The sequence below is a fragment of the Erinaceus europaeus genome, chromosome 3, assembly GCF_950295315.1.
Source record: "Erinaceus europaeus chromosome 3, mEriEur2.1, whole genome shotgun sequence".
Taxonomy (NCBI): Eukaryota; Metazoa; Chordata; class Mammalia; order Eulipotyphla; family Erinaceidae; genus Erinaceus; species Erinaceus europaeus.
The window spans coordinates 23,231,474-23,248,676 of NC_080164.1; positions in this window are offsets into that span (position 1 = coordinate 23,231,474).

Sequence of the window (17,203 nt, forward strand, 5' to 3'; positions counted from 1 at the left end):
TGGTTTGTTTCTGCTTTAGTCTTCCTTGCAATTGGGTTTGATTCATCAAGGATGTCCTTAAGGTGTAGGACGGAAAGTGTTTTACCAATGTTTTCCTCTAAGTATTCGATTGTTTCTGATCTGACATCCAGGTCTTTGATCCATTTGGAGTTGATTTTTGTTTCTGGTGAGATAAAGTGGTTCAATTTCCTTCTTCTGCATGTTACAACCCAGTTTTCCCAGCACCATTTATTGAAGAGAGCCTCCTTCTTCTATTTAATCCTTTGGGCCCCCTTATCAATGATTAGATGTCCATAGGTGTGGGGATTTATTTCTGTGCTTTCAATTCTGTTCCACTGGTCTGTGTGCCTATTTTTGTTCCATTACCATGCTGTTTTGATGATGATGGCTTTATAATATAGTTTAAGGTCTGGGAGTATGATGCCTCCATTTCTGTTTCTTTTCCTTAAGATGATTTTGGCAATTCTAGGTGTTTTCAGGTTCCAGATAAATGATTGTAGTGTTTGTTCTATTCTCTTAAAGAAGCTTGGTGGAACTTTGATGGGTATTGCATTAAATTTGTATGTGGCTCTGGGGAGAATATTCATTTTGATGATATTTATTCTTCCAATCCATGAGCATGGGACGTCTTTCCATTTCTTGGTATCAGTTTATATTTCCTTGAATAGTGAGTCATAGTTTTCAGTATACAAGTCTTTCACTTCTTTTGTCACCTTTATTCCTAGGTATTTCATTGATTTTGCTGAAACAATAAATGGGAGTGATTTCTGGATGTCTTCTTCTTTAGATTTAGTGTTTGCATAAATAAATGCCACTGATTTTTGTACATTGATTTTGTAGCCTGATACCTTGCTATATTGCCTAATAACTTCCAGTAGTTTTCTGCTGGATTCTTTAGGTTTTTCTATGTATACTATCATATCATCTGCAAATCATGAGAGCTTGAGTTCTTCCCTTCCAATCTGTATTTCTTTGATTTCTTTCTCTTGCCTGATTGCTATGGCAAGAACTTCCAATACTATGTTAAAGAGTAATGATGATAGTGGACATCCCTGTCTAGTCCCTGATCTGAGGGGGAATGCTTTCAGCTTCTGTCCATTGAGTATGATGTTGGCTGTAGGTTTGCTATATATAGATTCCACTATCTTGAGGAATTTCCCATCTATTCCCATTTTTTGTAGAGTTTTGAGCATGAATGGGTGTTGGATTTTGTCAAAGGCTTTCTCTGCATCTATTGAGATAATCATGTGGTTTTTGGCTTTGCTTTTATTGATGTGGTGAATGACATTGATTGACTTATGGATGTTGAACCAGCCTTGCATTCCTGGGATGAATCCCACTTGTTCGTGGTGAATAATCTTTTTGATATGCTGCTGTATCCAGTTGGCCAAGATCTTGTTTAACATTTTGGCATCTATGGTCATCAGAGATAATTGTCTGTAGTTTTCCTTTTTTGTTCTGTCCCTATCAGCTTTTGGTTTCAGGGTAATGTTGGCTTCATAGAAGGTGGAAGGGAGTATTCCTGTTTCTTCAATCTTACGGAAAAGCTTAAGAAGTATGGGTACTGTTTCCTGAAAGTTTTGTAGAATTCTTTTGTAAAGCCATCTGGTCCAGGACTTTTGTTGTTGAGGGGATTCTTAATAACGGTTTCAATTTCTTTGTCCGTGATTGGTGTATACATTGATAATTTAAGGACTTATCAGCTATATTGAAAACACACAAATATTACCTGAGGACAATAAAAAGAGATCCCCAGGGTAAGTACACAGCAACAACAATTATGACAGTGAGTATAACAAGACCCAAAACAGTCTGGGAGCAGAAGCTGCTATACCCACTGAAAGACTTTCAGAAAAAGAGCTACTTGTCACCGTTATAGCTTCTCAATTAGCTGAACTCAGATCAAAAGCCAAAACTATGGGTGGCTTATAGTATGAATGACAGACTGTGGTCTCCACCTAATAATTATAAAGAGGCCCTATAGTTTACCTTCACCCACACATCCCCCTGCTTCCCTTACATGTATAGAGGTTGTGTAGTTACAGGTATCTATGATGAATATAGAGGTTATGTACTTAAATAGTTAAAGTTAAGAGTTAATGGGTAGAAGTTAGTAAACTCTCATATATGCTAAGGTTAGCCAGTAGAGAGCCCCAGTGTTATATGCTTACTTTACAGCAGAATAATTTTTTTTTTTAGGTAGACAGTTTACTAGATATTAGAAAAGCGTTACTTGGTTTAAATGATCTAGTTAGATCCATCCAAGAATGGGTTAAGAAAAAGGGCTATTAGATTGAGCTCCAGAAAAAATCTGCTGTTTCAACACAGACAGCCAAAACAAAGAAGTAATGTTTGAAGTCATTTTGGCCACACCAAGGCCACACGGATGGTCAAAACGTAGGGGAGGGCAGACGAGTCTGTCTCAAACCAAGGGAACTCCTAAGGAGAACTTGCCTAAAGTGATAATAATGTCTGGAGTTATTTTTGATGCTAATAAAAAAATAGTCTTGCATAATGTCAACTGTATCCAGGTGAGAAATATTTAAAATAAAGCTCTGCAGACAGAGGCCAGAGACAATTATTTCCTGCTCCTAAGGCAGCTGAAGTGTCACTCTCTTCATTCTCCTGTTTCCTTCAGAAAGTCCCTTAATAACTGTGGCCGGGGCTGGCCCCTGGTACTTGCCTCCTCTCCCTCTCCTACCAAGGCCAGAATTTTTTACTTGGAACTCTTGCTTCCTAAGGTCTTGGAATGGGAGATAGGGGAGGGCAGTTACCTCTGCTCTCCAAATTGTAGAGAGATAGTTGTGATCACTTGAGGTTAATCATGGTGGGTTCTTTCACCACAGCTGTACATGGTCCTCTGGGGCATGTGGTGGCTGGTGAATGGGACAGGGATCCATGTCTTCTCTTGACATTTGCAGGCACCTGCCCCTTGCTCTTCAAGAGATACAGTAAGCAGTCATGACACCTTTCCTCTCTGGGCATGACTGTTGTGCCATGCTTGGGTGTGTTGCTCCATTTAGTGAACATATATGGAGGTCATCTAAGGGTTAGGTTTACTCATTGAAGATGGAAGAGTTCAGTGAAGTATTTCCTACTCACTGAGGTCCATTTATTCTCAGATCCAGTCATCAATATACCTTACCCACTGACAAAGTGTCAAAGCTTTTTTTTTTTTTCCCTTCCCTCCAGGGCTATTATTGGGGCTTGGGGCTGGCATTATGAATTCATTGCTCTTAGCAGACTTCTGTTCCATTTTGTTTTATTTTATTTATTATTTGATAAAAACAGAGAGAAAGTGGAGGAAATAGAGAGGAAGAGAGACACCTGCAGTCCTGCTTCACCACTTGTGAAGTTTCTCTCTGTGGGTGGGGACCAGGGGCTTGAACCTGGGTCCTTGTATGTATTGATGTATGCACTTAGCCAGGTGTGCCACCACCTGTTCCATTTTTTTATTGGATAGAACAGAGAGAAATTGAGAGAGGAGGGGAAACTAGAAAGGGGGAGAGACAGGCACCTGCAGACCTGATTCATTGCTTGTGAAGTGACCCCCTTGCATATGGGGAGCTGGGGCCTGGAATGGGTGATTGCGTGGTTGCTTATGCTTCATACTATGTGCACTTAACCTGGTGCACCACCGCCCAGCCTCTGTTCCCAATAGCTTTCTGTCTTCTACCTCCTGCTTTGGTAACTCAAATCTTTAAATTAGAGATTAAGGGCTTCTTTATTTGGCTTTGTCAGTTCCCTAGAGTTTATTTTATTTTATTTTTTTATCCTACAGATAAACAAGACCATCCATGACAAGGGATAGAACCCATTTATCAAAGGAATGTTACAGGGCATGGGAGACAGCTCACATGGTAGAATGTTTACTTCACCAAGGACAGGGGTCTGGGTTTCATCCCTGGCACCACACTAGACCACCCAGCATGAAGGCAAACTTCTCAGATGGTGGAATAGTTCTGTGCTGCCATTCCTTCTCTCTCTGTCACTCTCTGCCTCTCACTTCTGCCTGAAAAGAAAAGGAAAAAGCCAACCTGGGAACATCTTTCCCTTTCTGTTACTCTCCATCCCCCCACCATCCTTCTGTCTAAAAATGGAAAAAGTCAACCTGGGAGTAGTGGAATCAAATGGTTCTGGTGCTTCAGAAAAAAAAACAAAAACAGGAAGACATGCTGTATAAGTTTTATTCCTTTCTTATCAGTCATTGATATCAGAATCATTATGCCAGGCTCTGTCATCATTGACACTATTAATTTTGATCATCTGGTCAAAGTGATGTCAGACAGATTTCTTTCTTTTTTTTAAATTTATGATTAACAGTAGATTTTAAGGTTGTAAAATTATAGTGTATAGCTCCACACCACACTCATCACCAGAGTTCTGTGTTCCCACCCTCTTATTCTCCAAGGATAATGACTATAGTTCTCAGCTAGGCTTCTTAATGCTGTTTTTTCCCCCTATGCAAATAATAAGCAATCAGTGGAGTGAAACTTTTACTTAGGAAACTATTCTAATATTATAGCATCCATCGAGTCTTACATGAATCAGTTCTTTTAGGTATGGTTACTAATAGTTTATGTTTAATACTTACTTTAAAAAGATTTGTCTGTGTGAGAGAAGAGAGGGGAGAGGGAGAGGGAGAGGGAGAGGGAGGGAGAGAGAGAGAGAGAGAGAGAGAGAGAGAGAGCATGAGAACCAGAGAACACCATGGCATCACCTTGGAACTTGAGGTAGCAGGGATTAAATTTAGGATCTCATGCTTGAGATTCTAATGCTGTATTCATTTCAGTGCCTCTCACCCTTTTATCATAGTCTTCTTACAGCAAAGTAGGTGAAAGTTGTATTTTTTTAAAATGCTTATTTTATTTATTTATTCCCTTTTGTTGCCCTTGTTGTTTTATTGTTGTAGTTATTATTGTTGTTGTCGTTGTTGGATAGGACAGAGAGAAATGGAGAGAGGAGGGGAAGCCAGAGAGGAGGAGAGAAAGATAGACACCTGAAGACCTGCTTCACCGCCTGTGAAGCGACTCCCCTGCAGGTGGGGAGCCGAGGTTCGAACCGGGATCCTTATGCCGGTCCTTGTGCTTTGCGCCACCTGCGCTTATCCCGCTGCGCTACAGCCCGACTCCCGTATTTTGTTTTTTTAAAAACCTTTTTGGCTTTCAAAACTTTTCTCTTTTTTTGATTTTATTAATTTAGAATGTTACTTCTTTTCATTCTTTTTATGTGGTAAAGTTTGCTTATGTTTTATATTTCTCTTTGTTTCATAATTGCAACATTTGTTCTCTCAGATTTTTTTTTTTAGTTTCTTTATTGGGGAATTAATGTTTTACGTTCGACAGTAAATACAATAGCTTGTACATGCATAACATTTCTCAGTTTTACATATAACAATACAACCCCCACTAGGTCCTCTGTCATCCTTTTTGGACCTGTATCCCCCCCCCCACCACCCCAGAGTCTTACTTTGGTGCAATACACCAATTCCAGTTCAGGTTCTACTTGTGTTTTCTTTTCTGATCTTGTTTTTCAACTTCTGCCTGAGAGTGAGATCATCCCATATTCATCCTTCTGTTTCTGACTTATTTCACTTAACATGATTTCTCAAACTTCATCCAAGATGGGCTGAAAACGGTGAAGTCACCATTCTTTATAGCTGAGTAGTATTCCATTGTGTATATTTACCACAACTTGCTCAGCCACTCATCTGTTGAGATTGTTTTCTTTCTCTCTTTTTTTTTTTCTTTTACCATCAGTGTTCTAGTTGGGACTCAGTGTCTGCATGACAAATCCACTGCTCCCAGTAGTCATTTTATTCTTTCTTTTATATTACAGGTCAGAGAGAAATTAAGATGTAAGGGAGAAATAAAGAAAGAGAGAGGATAAAGAGACACCTACAATACTGCTTCACTGCTTACGAAACTTACCCCCTCCCAGGGCTGAATCTAGGTCCTCCTTGTACATGGTAACAGGTACAGCGGTGTGCCACTGTCACCATGGACTTGATTTTTCTACTTGTTATTTCCTTGTATGTGCTTATTGTTTTTGACTGTGAGCTCAATTTTCTTGATTATTTTTATCACTTCTAGGGCTTCAGTGCCCCAATCTGTTATTTTCCCCTTTTTGAAAATTATCTTTATTAATTTATTGGATAGAGATAGCCAGAAATTGAGAAGGAAGGGGGTGATGAAGAGAGAGAGAGAGACAGAGAGACACCTGCAGCCCTGCTTCACCACTTGTGAAGCTTTCCCCCTGCAGGTGGGGACTGGGGCTTGAACCTGGGTCCTTGTGCATTATAACATGTGTGCTCAACCAGGTGCACCACCACCTGGCCCGCCCTTCCTTCCTTCCTTCCTTCCTTCCTATATAAATCAGTTATTTTTTTCCCTCTCTCTCTTTTTTAACATGTAAATCAGTTCTTTACTTTTTTTTTCTGGCACTCTTAGGAACTTCCAGTACTCCAGCTTTCCAGGCACTTTATATTAAAGTCTCTGCTGAGGGTTCTCAGACCAACCAGGTAGGCTGATTTGGTCTCTCAAACTCAGGAAAGCTGTTTTGTGGTTGAGAACTTCTGTGGAAGAAATTCTCTCAGTAGTGGTACACCTGGTTAAGTACACATAATACTAAGTACCTGGACCTGGGTTCAAACCCTTGATCTCTGTCTGCTGTGGGGAAGCTTCACAAGTGGTGAAACAGGTCTATAGGTGTCTGTCTCTCTCCCACTATGTCTCTCCAACTGCTCTCAATTTCTCTCTGTACTAGCCAATAAAATGGAGGGAAAAAAAAAAAAAAGAAAAACTGGCCATTAGGTGCAGTGGATTTTTAGTTCTGGCACTGAGCCTCAGTGATAACCCTGGAAGAAAAAAAAAAAAAAGAAAGAAATTTTCTCTGACTATTCAGCACTGAAATTTCAGGACAATGCTATTTGGCTATCTTTGGGGCCAGGAGGCTGTGTACCTATTCTAAGTGCCTCAGAAAGCTGTGACAATTGAGAGTCAAGTTCCTCAGTTCTGTCCTGCAGTAGGATAAAGTCTGCCTTTCATGATCCATTCAACTATCTGAATTCCTGTTTCCACCTTACTTTTTGTCCCCTGAATATTCCTATCATTTTTGTTATTCACTGTAAACTTGTAAAAAAAAAAAAAGAAAACTTTCAGGGACCCAGGTGTTGGCATACCTAGTTGAGCACACACAAAATTTCCAGTTTTTTTTGGAAGCAGGATTGTCTGGGGTTTTAGCCACTGTTCTGCTGGAAGTGGAGTCCTGCATGGTTTCTTTATCTTTTTTTAAAATGAATTTTTATTTATTCTGAATAGAGATATAATTAGAGAGGGGGAGGGGATATGGAGAGGGAGTGAGACAGAGAGACACCTGCATACCTGCCTCACCATTTTGTGAAGCTTCTCCCTTGCAGGTGAGGACTGGGTCCTTGCACTTGTGGTGTGTATGCTCATCCACGTGTGTTAACAGCCAGCTCCCATTCTAATCATCTTTATACTGAGACCCACAGAGTGCTTTGCCTTCGATAAAGTCACACAGAGAGGCAGGAATGTGTTCAAATACACCTCAACATGCCCATTTATTCTTCTTATTGAATAATGCATAAATACCCATTAGGGGCTTAATGAGGTTAGTTCATGCAATTATACTTCAAAGTACATTTTCATAGATGGTTTGTTTGATCACAGATGATGTTTCAGCTTTATGTCTGTGTTGATGAAACAGTAAGTAAAATATTTTGGCCAGAAATTAAATGAGGTCTTAAGAACCAGACAGATTTCAAAGGTTCTTTTACCCTTTCTTCCATATACTTGTTACAAGTAACTCTCACATAATAAGTAGGCATTGTGAACATATTAATTAGGTAGGCAAACAGTGAATGAATCAGTATACTTTACTTCACATGACACTGCCTTCAAGGGACCATCCGTGACCAAGGCAGAGGTATACCTGACTTCATTCATCTTCAGCAACCTCCACAGCTCTGACAGTGTTGGGGGAGGGAATCGAGGAAAGAAATTCTCAGTGAAACATTGTAAATACTGGCCTCACTTCGCCACTAAATTGAATCTCCCGTATAAATCCTGTTCCAGGTATCCACCACACTGTATGATTTGGAAAGGTACAATTGATGTAAATACAAGTGCTGACCATTTATCAAGCCTGTCATGCCTCTCTACCAGGAGCTAAAGAGGCATCTGCTGTCACTGACTTTTCAAGGACTGCTCCTGGAAAGTCTGTTTTACTTATTTATTTGAAAATGTTTTCTTTTGCAATTTTAACTTCAGCTGCTCAGAGAAGGATGGACAGAGAGGGTGGCCAAGAACTTGAAAAGAATCATGAGTACCTAAATATCCCAGTGGGGAGCCTCAGCTTGCCCTGGACAGTGGACTAAAGCAAGACAGAATGCTTCTCTAGCAGGCTAGGGAGAGAGACTGTGCATAGTCAGAACAGGGTCACCCCAGTTATAGGTCATTAGGTAGGTAGGTACCAGGCAGAGATACAGAACAGGACTGGGGGAGCATCTAGATGCAAGTGAGAAAATTGTTAAGTTATAGTTCTATGAAGCTGTATCTGGAAAGAGATCCCTTCTTTTTAAATAATTTTTATTTATAAAAAGGAAACGGACAAGAATCATAGGATAAGAGGAGTACAGCTCCACACAATTCCCACCACCAGAACTCTATCCATCCCCTCCCCTGATAGCTTTCCTTTTCTTTAACCCTCTGGGAGTATGGACCCAAGGTCATTGTGGGATGCAGAAGGTCTGGCTTCTGTAATTGCTTCCCCATTGAACATGGGCGTTGGAAGGTCGATCCATACTCCCAGCCTGTTTCTCTCTTTCCCTAGTGGGGCAGGGCTCTGGGGAAGCGGGGCTCCAGGACACATTGGTGGGGTCCTCTACCCAGGGATGTCCGGTTGACATCATGGTGGCATCTGGAACCTGGTGGCTGAGATTTTCCTTTTACCTCATTTCCCGCTCCTTTTTGACAGGGTCCAGTGATTTTTATCATCTGCATCTTTGTAACTATTTCATGATAACCAATGCTTGCCTTCCTGATAGACTTGTTCATATGCCTTCACTAAGTGACCCTTTGTAAGAAATTTCTCCCTGGTGATATGCATAGAAATGCCCAGGGTCCTGCAAGGGTAGGGGCTTAACATTCTGAAAACTAGAAAACCAAGCTTAAAGGTCATAAAAATCTTGATTATTAAATAGTCATTCCTTCATTTCAGTTATAAATAAGTAAATATCTTATTACCACCCAGACAATCAATACTGCCCATGAGCAAGTGGAAAGGTAGATATTTGTAGGTGCCTACTTCTCATCACTGCTTCTAACTAAGTCATTCAGCTAGACAGTTCACACTGTGCTTGGTCAAATAATCAGTAAAGACTCTATTATTACAAAGCTGTTTAATTTATTCCTTATTTTTGCCAATGACTAAACACTGAAGTAGTAACTACGCAAATTTAAAATAGCTATTTATGTTATAATATTTTGGTTCAGTAACCAAGTCTGTAATCTGCTCAGTAAAGAAAAGGACCAGATGTTGCTTTTGATGTCTGCCTGCTGAGCATGGTAGTGGCATGTTCTGACAGCTGCAAGAAACAGAGCAGGGAAAGAGCCCTGTTTTTGTAATGATCTGGGTCTCAACCACTATCCACTCATTGTGAAAGAAGTAATTGTATATTTCTCATCATATTTAGAGAAGAATTGTGTGCATCCAAAATCTTAACTCAGACCTCACCTATAAAGTCTTGGTACAGTCTAAATTCTGGAGACAGTGGAACATGGCTTGGAACTTCCTTAGAGGTTGTTGAGTTATTCTCTTGGACTGAAAAGCATGTGGCATGTGGTAGTGACATTAGATTGGAGGTAGAGGTGAATCAATAAGATAAGAATAGACTCAAGGAGAAGTACCTGTGTAACACCAAGAGAGGCAGCAGAGCCCAGTTTTAACCTAACTAATGATTTTCAGGGGTCTGGAGCAAACCATAGACCCTGACAACATTACTTCGGTGGATTATGAACAGGGAATTATTAAACCAAGAGTTTAACAATTACAAGTTAGCATGCTGCAGCAGCATTTCCAGTATTATAATTTGTGAAGGTTAGTTATTCTGTGTAGGTGTTGAGAAGTGATAATAGCAATATTACTAGCTACATCTAACTTTCAATTAGTTTGTCCTACTGTTTTGCCACTAATTCTTTTATCCCTGGAAATAACCCCCTATGCAGTTTCAATTATTATCACATCAGCCTTTGGGATGACAAAACTGCAGTTTGGAGATATTATATAGCTTGTTCAGCTATACTAAGGAACCAGGGTTTAAAAACTGAACTGAGAGATGTATATCCTAGGACTAAAACTCAGAACAAGAAGTATTTGCCCAGATGACACACCAAGGATGGTGAAGCCTGAAATATCTGTGTAGACAATGTTATTAGGTACCTGGTGATGTGAGAAGGAGCCAGAAATGAAGCCTGCCCGCTGACTGTGAGCTTGACACACCCTTCTTCTCTGCTGAGTGTCTTCTCTTCTGTGTGAGATGGATGAGATTTAAAGGGAGATATTCTAATGTCTGGGGATTTAGCTCGACCGGTAGACTGTAGGACTTGTGTGTCGAAGGCTCTCAGTTCTATTCCTGGAGTAGCAATTAACCAGAATGATGCTCTGGTTTCTTTTTCTTTCTCTCATGAAAATGATTTTGTGTCTTATGAGATCAATAAATAACAAGGCATATTCTAGTTAGTTCCAGACCACATATGGGGTGGGACAGGATTAATGGACAGTGGGAAATAGAAGCCATGATTTTGAGCTGACAAGTCTCACTTCCTAGAGGCTCCCATACCTAACTCCTTACCTGCCCTCTGCCTCACTTCTAGTCTCTAACCTAGTTTCTTCCAAACATGTTCTCTCTTTTGTTTGGAGGAAGACTATCTGTATTTCAAACTCTTCTTCCATTTAAGTCAGCTGAAATGTAACTTTAGTTGCACAGACCCAGGCTTATTCAGTCCTCAGTAACCATGCTCATGTAAGAATATTGCAATTGTCTATTTTTTCCTTGACTTCCCACCAGATTGTGTTTTTTTTAAGACTTTTTTTTAAATATTTATTTTATTTATTTATTCCCTTTTGTTGCCCTTGTTGTTTTATTGTTGTTGTCCTTGTTGGATAGGACAGAGAGAAATGGAGAGAGGAGGGGAAGACAGAGAGGAGGAGAGAAAGATAGACACCTGCAGACCTGCTTCACCGCCTGTGAAGCGACTCCCCTGCAGGTGGGGAGCCGGGGTTCGAACCGGGATCCTTATGCCGGTCCTTGTGCTTTGTGCCACCTGCGCTTAACCCGCTGTGCTGCAGCCTGACTCCCCAGATTGTGTTTTTTTATCAATGTGCCTTGCCTTTCATTTGATACCACCTAATAAAACTATTTAAATTCACTAACTGAACAAATTAATACATTGAAGGGGCTGGATGGTGGTGCACCTGGTTAAGTGCATACATTATAGTAGTGCACAAAAAAGGTCTTCCTCCAGTGGCAGGGTAGAATGACCCAGCCCCCCTTCAGAGAGTGGGTAGTCCCTACTATTGCTAATTTATTGTGATGGCAAGGTCCTGGAGAAGCCCACAAGAGAGTTCATGCTAATATTCCTGATGCATGTGACTGGTAATGATGGAGGTCTAGGCCCATTATATTTGTGTGGGAATACAAGGATTCTCTAACTAGGGCCCCAAGATGATGGGTGGTCCGATATTGACCAAAATGGCCATTATTAAGTGAGCCTGTGATATTACATTTTTAAAGTGACCATGAATTGTCAAAAAACCAGCCTGACATCAACATCTTTCTTAGACAAATGTGTGAGCCAAATGTGAGAACTCAGTAGGTCTGGCTTTGTGATGTGCCCATACGTCAGCCTCCTGACTTTGTGAAGGAGTATGAACATGGAGACCTGGGTCATGGGTACAAGAAGGACCCTCTAATCCCTCCTTTCCCTCCTGACACCAGTAACTTGTACTTGAAAGATGTTCTCTCCAGATCGGATGGAAAGAAATTATCTGATCATCACAGATGAGGAGTCAAGATTGTGGTAATTTTGTATCTATAGGCTTTTTTTTGTCATCACCCAGGTTCCTCTACTTCTCACTTTGTTAGAAAGAGAGAAAGAGATGTGGTGTGGAAATGGGGGGGTTATCTCAGAACCACTCTTATCTTCCCTCCAGTCTACTTCAGTAACTTCTTCACAGATGCCTCTCTTTGTTTAGCCTAAACTAGAAACACTTGTTTGTTGAGTCTTTGTTTCTTGTAACAGATCCTCATATTTTGTAAAATGTGCATTCAATAGTTTTTGTTTTGTTTTGTCAATACTTAAAAATTTTCTTTTGTTACAGTGCACAAGCTGAGAACCTATGATCTGTAGCATAAATGCTTTCTTCCCTTACAAGACTACAGAGAGTTTCAAGAAGAAATGTGTGGTCAAACAGACAATGACTCAAAATAGCTATATAAGGTAAGAACAGTAAACAGACAAACCAAAACTGAGACTGCTCCCTGTAAGGATGCTTACTAAGCACTCACTGAGCTTCCTTCATTGTTTAGCACTTTGTTTACTCTTCCCACTTAATTCTCAGCATTTCTATGAAATGGCATTAGTATCTTCTCCATTTTGAGACTGGGCAGTGGGAGCCTACAAAGGCTAAGAATTGTGCCTATTATCACACCCCTGGTATGAGATTTATATCCAGGTTATTCTGTCTCTAAATTCCAAATATTTAACTCTCACAGTTTCCCCACCATGTGAGGATGAGCAAGGGAAGGTTTGGGAATCTTGGTGATGTAAAATGCTGTGTTAGAAGTGCTGAACTCTCCATAGAATTCATTTAAGCAGAAATTAGATACCTTTTTCTTTAAAAATTTTTTTTATTGGTGATTTAATAATGATTAACAAGATTGAGGGATAGGAGGGGTACAATTCTATGTAGTTCCCACTACCAGAGTTCTATATTCCACCCTTTCCATTGGAAGGTTCCCTATTCTTTATTCCTCTGGGAGTATAGACCAAAATTCTTTCTTTACAGGGTGCAGAAGGTAGAAGGTATGACTTCTATAATTACTTTTCCACTGAACATGGTCCTTGGCAGGTTGATCCATAGCCCCAGATTTTTTTCTATTTTTTGTTTTAAAATTATTTATTTATTATTATTAGTTACTTAATTTTTTTATTTATAAAAAGGAAACACTGACAAAAAACATAGGATAAGAGAGGTACAACTCCACACAGTTCCTACCACCAGAACTCCATATCCCATCCCCTCCCCTGATAACTTTCCTATTCTTTATCCCCCTGGGAGTATGGACCCAGGGTCATTATGGGGTGCAGAAGGTGGAAGGTCTGGCTTCTGTAATTGCTTCCCTATTGAACATGGGTGTTGCCAGGTCAATCCACACTCCCAGACTGTCTTTCTTTCCCTAGTGAGGTGGGGCCCTGGGGAAGTGGGGCTCTAGGACACATTGGTGGGGTCATATGCCCAGAGAAGTCTGGAACCTGGTAGCTGAAAAAATAGTTAACATATAAAGCCAAAGAAATTGTTGAATAATCATGAACCTAAAGGTTGGAATATTGCAGATGAAGATTTGGGTTTCTTTGTTTTGTAGATAGATAGTAGGCCTATTTTAGTCATATTCCAAAGGGCCCATGAAAGACACCATAAAGTCCCCAATGAAATAGTTTCTACTTAGATACCCTCCTCACCTACTTCCTATTATACTTTCCTCACTCACTCTGAAGCTAACCTTATCAAAGCAAGGACTGCAAAAGCTGAATAAGGACAAGGGACTGGCATACTTTAATGATGACTCTTTAGTCACTATCAGGCCATCCCATCATCTGGGGCCCTAGTTGGGGAGTCCTGAGATACCCAAACAGACATGATGGGCCTAGACCTCGAGTAGATCTCTATCTCTATTGTTACTGGTCATCTCCATCAGGAACAACAAAATGGACCCCTTTGTGGGTCCCCTTAGGACCTTGCCCTCAGTGTGGATCAACAATGGTAGAGAATGTTCCAACCTCCGAAGGGAGGCTGGACAACATACTCTATCTACCACCTGAGGATGATGGGTCCTGATATTGGGGCAGCATGGAATGTTCCTACTGATGACCACAGAATGTGAGGTTGGATCTACAGGGATGCAGAGGTCACATAGGCTCCTAATCTGACTATATGCCCCAGATTACATCAAATCGATGGGGTTTACAGTCAACAATATTTATAAACCTTTCTCATATGTGGGAGCTACTCTCTTCCCTGATCCAGCTTTCTGTTCCTTTTCCCAGTCATGACATTATCTCCCCAGACAATAACTTGGGTCCACCTGCATATCAGATGTCTGGCACAGAAAAAAAATAAACAAAACTAGATACCTTTTCCTATCCTAGGAAAGATTTTAAATGGGAAAGAATATAGGAGGCTCTCCTTAAAAATTATAATTTCAGGGGTTGGACAGTGACACACCTGGTCAAACACATATGTCACTATGTACAAGGACTTGGGTTTGAACCCCTGCTCCTCACCTGTAGGGTGGTGCTTTAGGAGTGGTGAAGCAGGTCTGCAGGTGTCTTCTTCTCCCTTTCTCCCTCTCTTCTCAATCTCTCTCTGTCATGTTAAATAAAATAGAAAAATAAAAAAGAAAAGAAACATAACTGCCCGGAGTTATATATTTGTAGTACTAGCACTGAGCCCCAGTGATAATCCTGATGGATATTAAAAAAAATTGTAATTGTCTACCCAAAGAAGAGGTAACATTTCTATTATTAGGAGAAACTATGTTGCCTCTTTGGCCATCTCAATTAATTTTAGAAATATAATGCATGTCAGTGGCAATTATATCTGGAGGCATTGTGTGTTTTCACAGAGATTATATTTATAAATAAATTATTTACCCACCAGGGTTATTGTTATAACAGTCTCTATGCCTGCATAGCAACTCCATTGTTCCTGGAAGTCATTTTCCCTCTTTATTTCATTTTTTCCCCATTAAATATAGAAACAAAGAGGGAGAAACAGAGAAGAGACACCTGAAGCATAGTTCGATCCATCACTAGTGAAGCTTCCCACTGGCAGGTCAGGACTAGGAGCTTGAACTTAAGTCCTTGCACATGATAATAGGCTTTATCTAGTATGCAACCATCTGGTTCCTACACATGAGTTATTGCACAAGAGACACAAATCCTTAATGTTAAGTAACTGGTTTATAGTATTACTGGTTTCTCAGGCAGAGAGACTGGACACATAGAGGCAATTAAGCAGGAAGCAGTGTTTATTTATTTCTGGTGTTATGGACTCGGCAGGCTTGTACCAGTCTTGAGTGCAGTGGTGCTTACCCCTTTTTGCAGTTATCAACCTCCCCATTGCAACAAGCTTAACAGGTTATTTTTTCTTGTTTATATGAAGAATGCACATTTTGTTTTGCTTATCAGCGGGGTTTTCTAACAGACTTTTCTAGCAGGTGGGATAGAGGATTCACTGGCAGCTGGCCAAGGACAAGTTGATTACTTGTAGCAGAAAGTTTAGTCTATGCTGAGGGGAGGTGGAAGGTTGTTCTTCCTCTTCAGCTTGAGAAGTTAACCCTTGCTTGCCTCATTAAGATAGCGTTTAACATTCGTGTACTATTGACTCCAGGCTATAAAATTCTGAACAGGGAAAAATAATCCATACTTTTCTTACTGGATACATTTATTCAACTGAGCTCCGTTTTACCCAATGTGTGTTTAAGTGTTTCAGCCATTCTTGTATATTTGCCCTGTCTATAACCTGATAATTTAGCTAATGCTGAGTGATAGTGGTCACATTGTTACTAGTGTTTGTAGCTGCAAACACCTCTGCCTTCCTATAAGTGGCCACTACATTTCTTTAATCATTCTGAAGTACATTCTGAATTCACTACAACTCTACTGACGATGGGCTCTGATCAGTGCAGGTCGGGAGAGTCATCATAACAAAAATGCAAAAGACTTAACTATGGTGCCTTCCAAGCCAAGCAAATCAAAACAAATAGATAATTTCCATTTGCAATTTAAACGACACCCTTTGTGAGGCTTGTCAAATGCATTTATAAGCTATCAGTTGTGTGAGAGTAATAACAGTGTGCGGATAGCACAATCTTGACAGTGTAGACTGTCTTATTCATTTTTAAATCAGCAGCAATTCTCACAAATCCTGGTATCAAGTAACTTCTCAGTAGATGTTATGGACACATGCACACATGCCATTTGGAGTAATAACCAACTTTATGGCAACTATCAAAAAATATGATTTGGGGGAATGGGTGTGTAACACAGCAGGTTAAGCGCCTGCACAAGGACCAGCTTGAGGATCCTGATTTGAGCCCCAGGCTCCCCACTTGCAGGGGAGTAGCTTCACAGGTGGTGAAGCAGGTCTGCAGGTGTCTGTCTTTCTCTCCCTCTGTCTTCCTCTCCTCTCTCCATTTCTCTCTGTCCTATCTAACAATGACAACATCAATAACAACAATACTAACTACAACAATAAAAAAGGGCAACAAAAGGGAAAATAAATAAATATTTAAAAAGTGACTTTTAAAAAAGTATTATTTGCGTCATGTTGCCCTGTCATGTGACTGAGTGATGGTGATCAGTAACTTAATTAAGCATTGATACTTAATGGGGATATTACATTTTTTTTTTTAACTCTAAGTGATATTGCAAATTACAACATAAAAACACTGTAAGATGTTTCAAGAAAACTTTCCCAGTGTAAAACAAAGTTCTAAGCCCCATAAATCTTGAAAAATGCAAAGATTACCCTTATTTTCTGAGGGGGAGGGTGCAAACAAGTAGACTAGAGTCCAGGTTCTTGATGTTTTTTGTGGCTTCTTGGGCACTTCCTAGTGGGAAGCTGTCTTAAAGAAAGGGGAGGGAGAACCAGAGGAAGGGCTTGGTGGAAGGAGGGAAAGGTTTTATTACATTGGAAGTAGAAGCAATGCTCAGTTCTTTTGTTTCCAAGAATATTTAAATGAATAGGAAGGTCTTGCATCTGCTGTCTCATTTATTTCTTTTTTTTTTTTAAATTTTTTATTTAAGAAAGGATTAGTGAACAAAAGCATAAGGTAGGAGGGGTACAACTCCACACAATTCCCACCACCCAATCCCCATAACCCACCCCCTCCCATGGT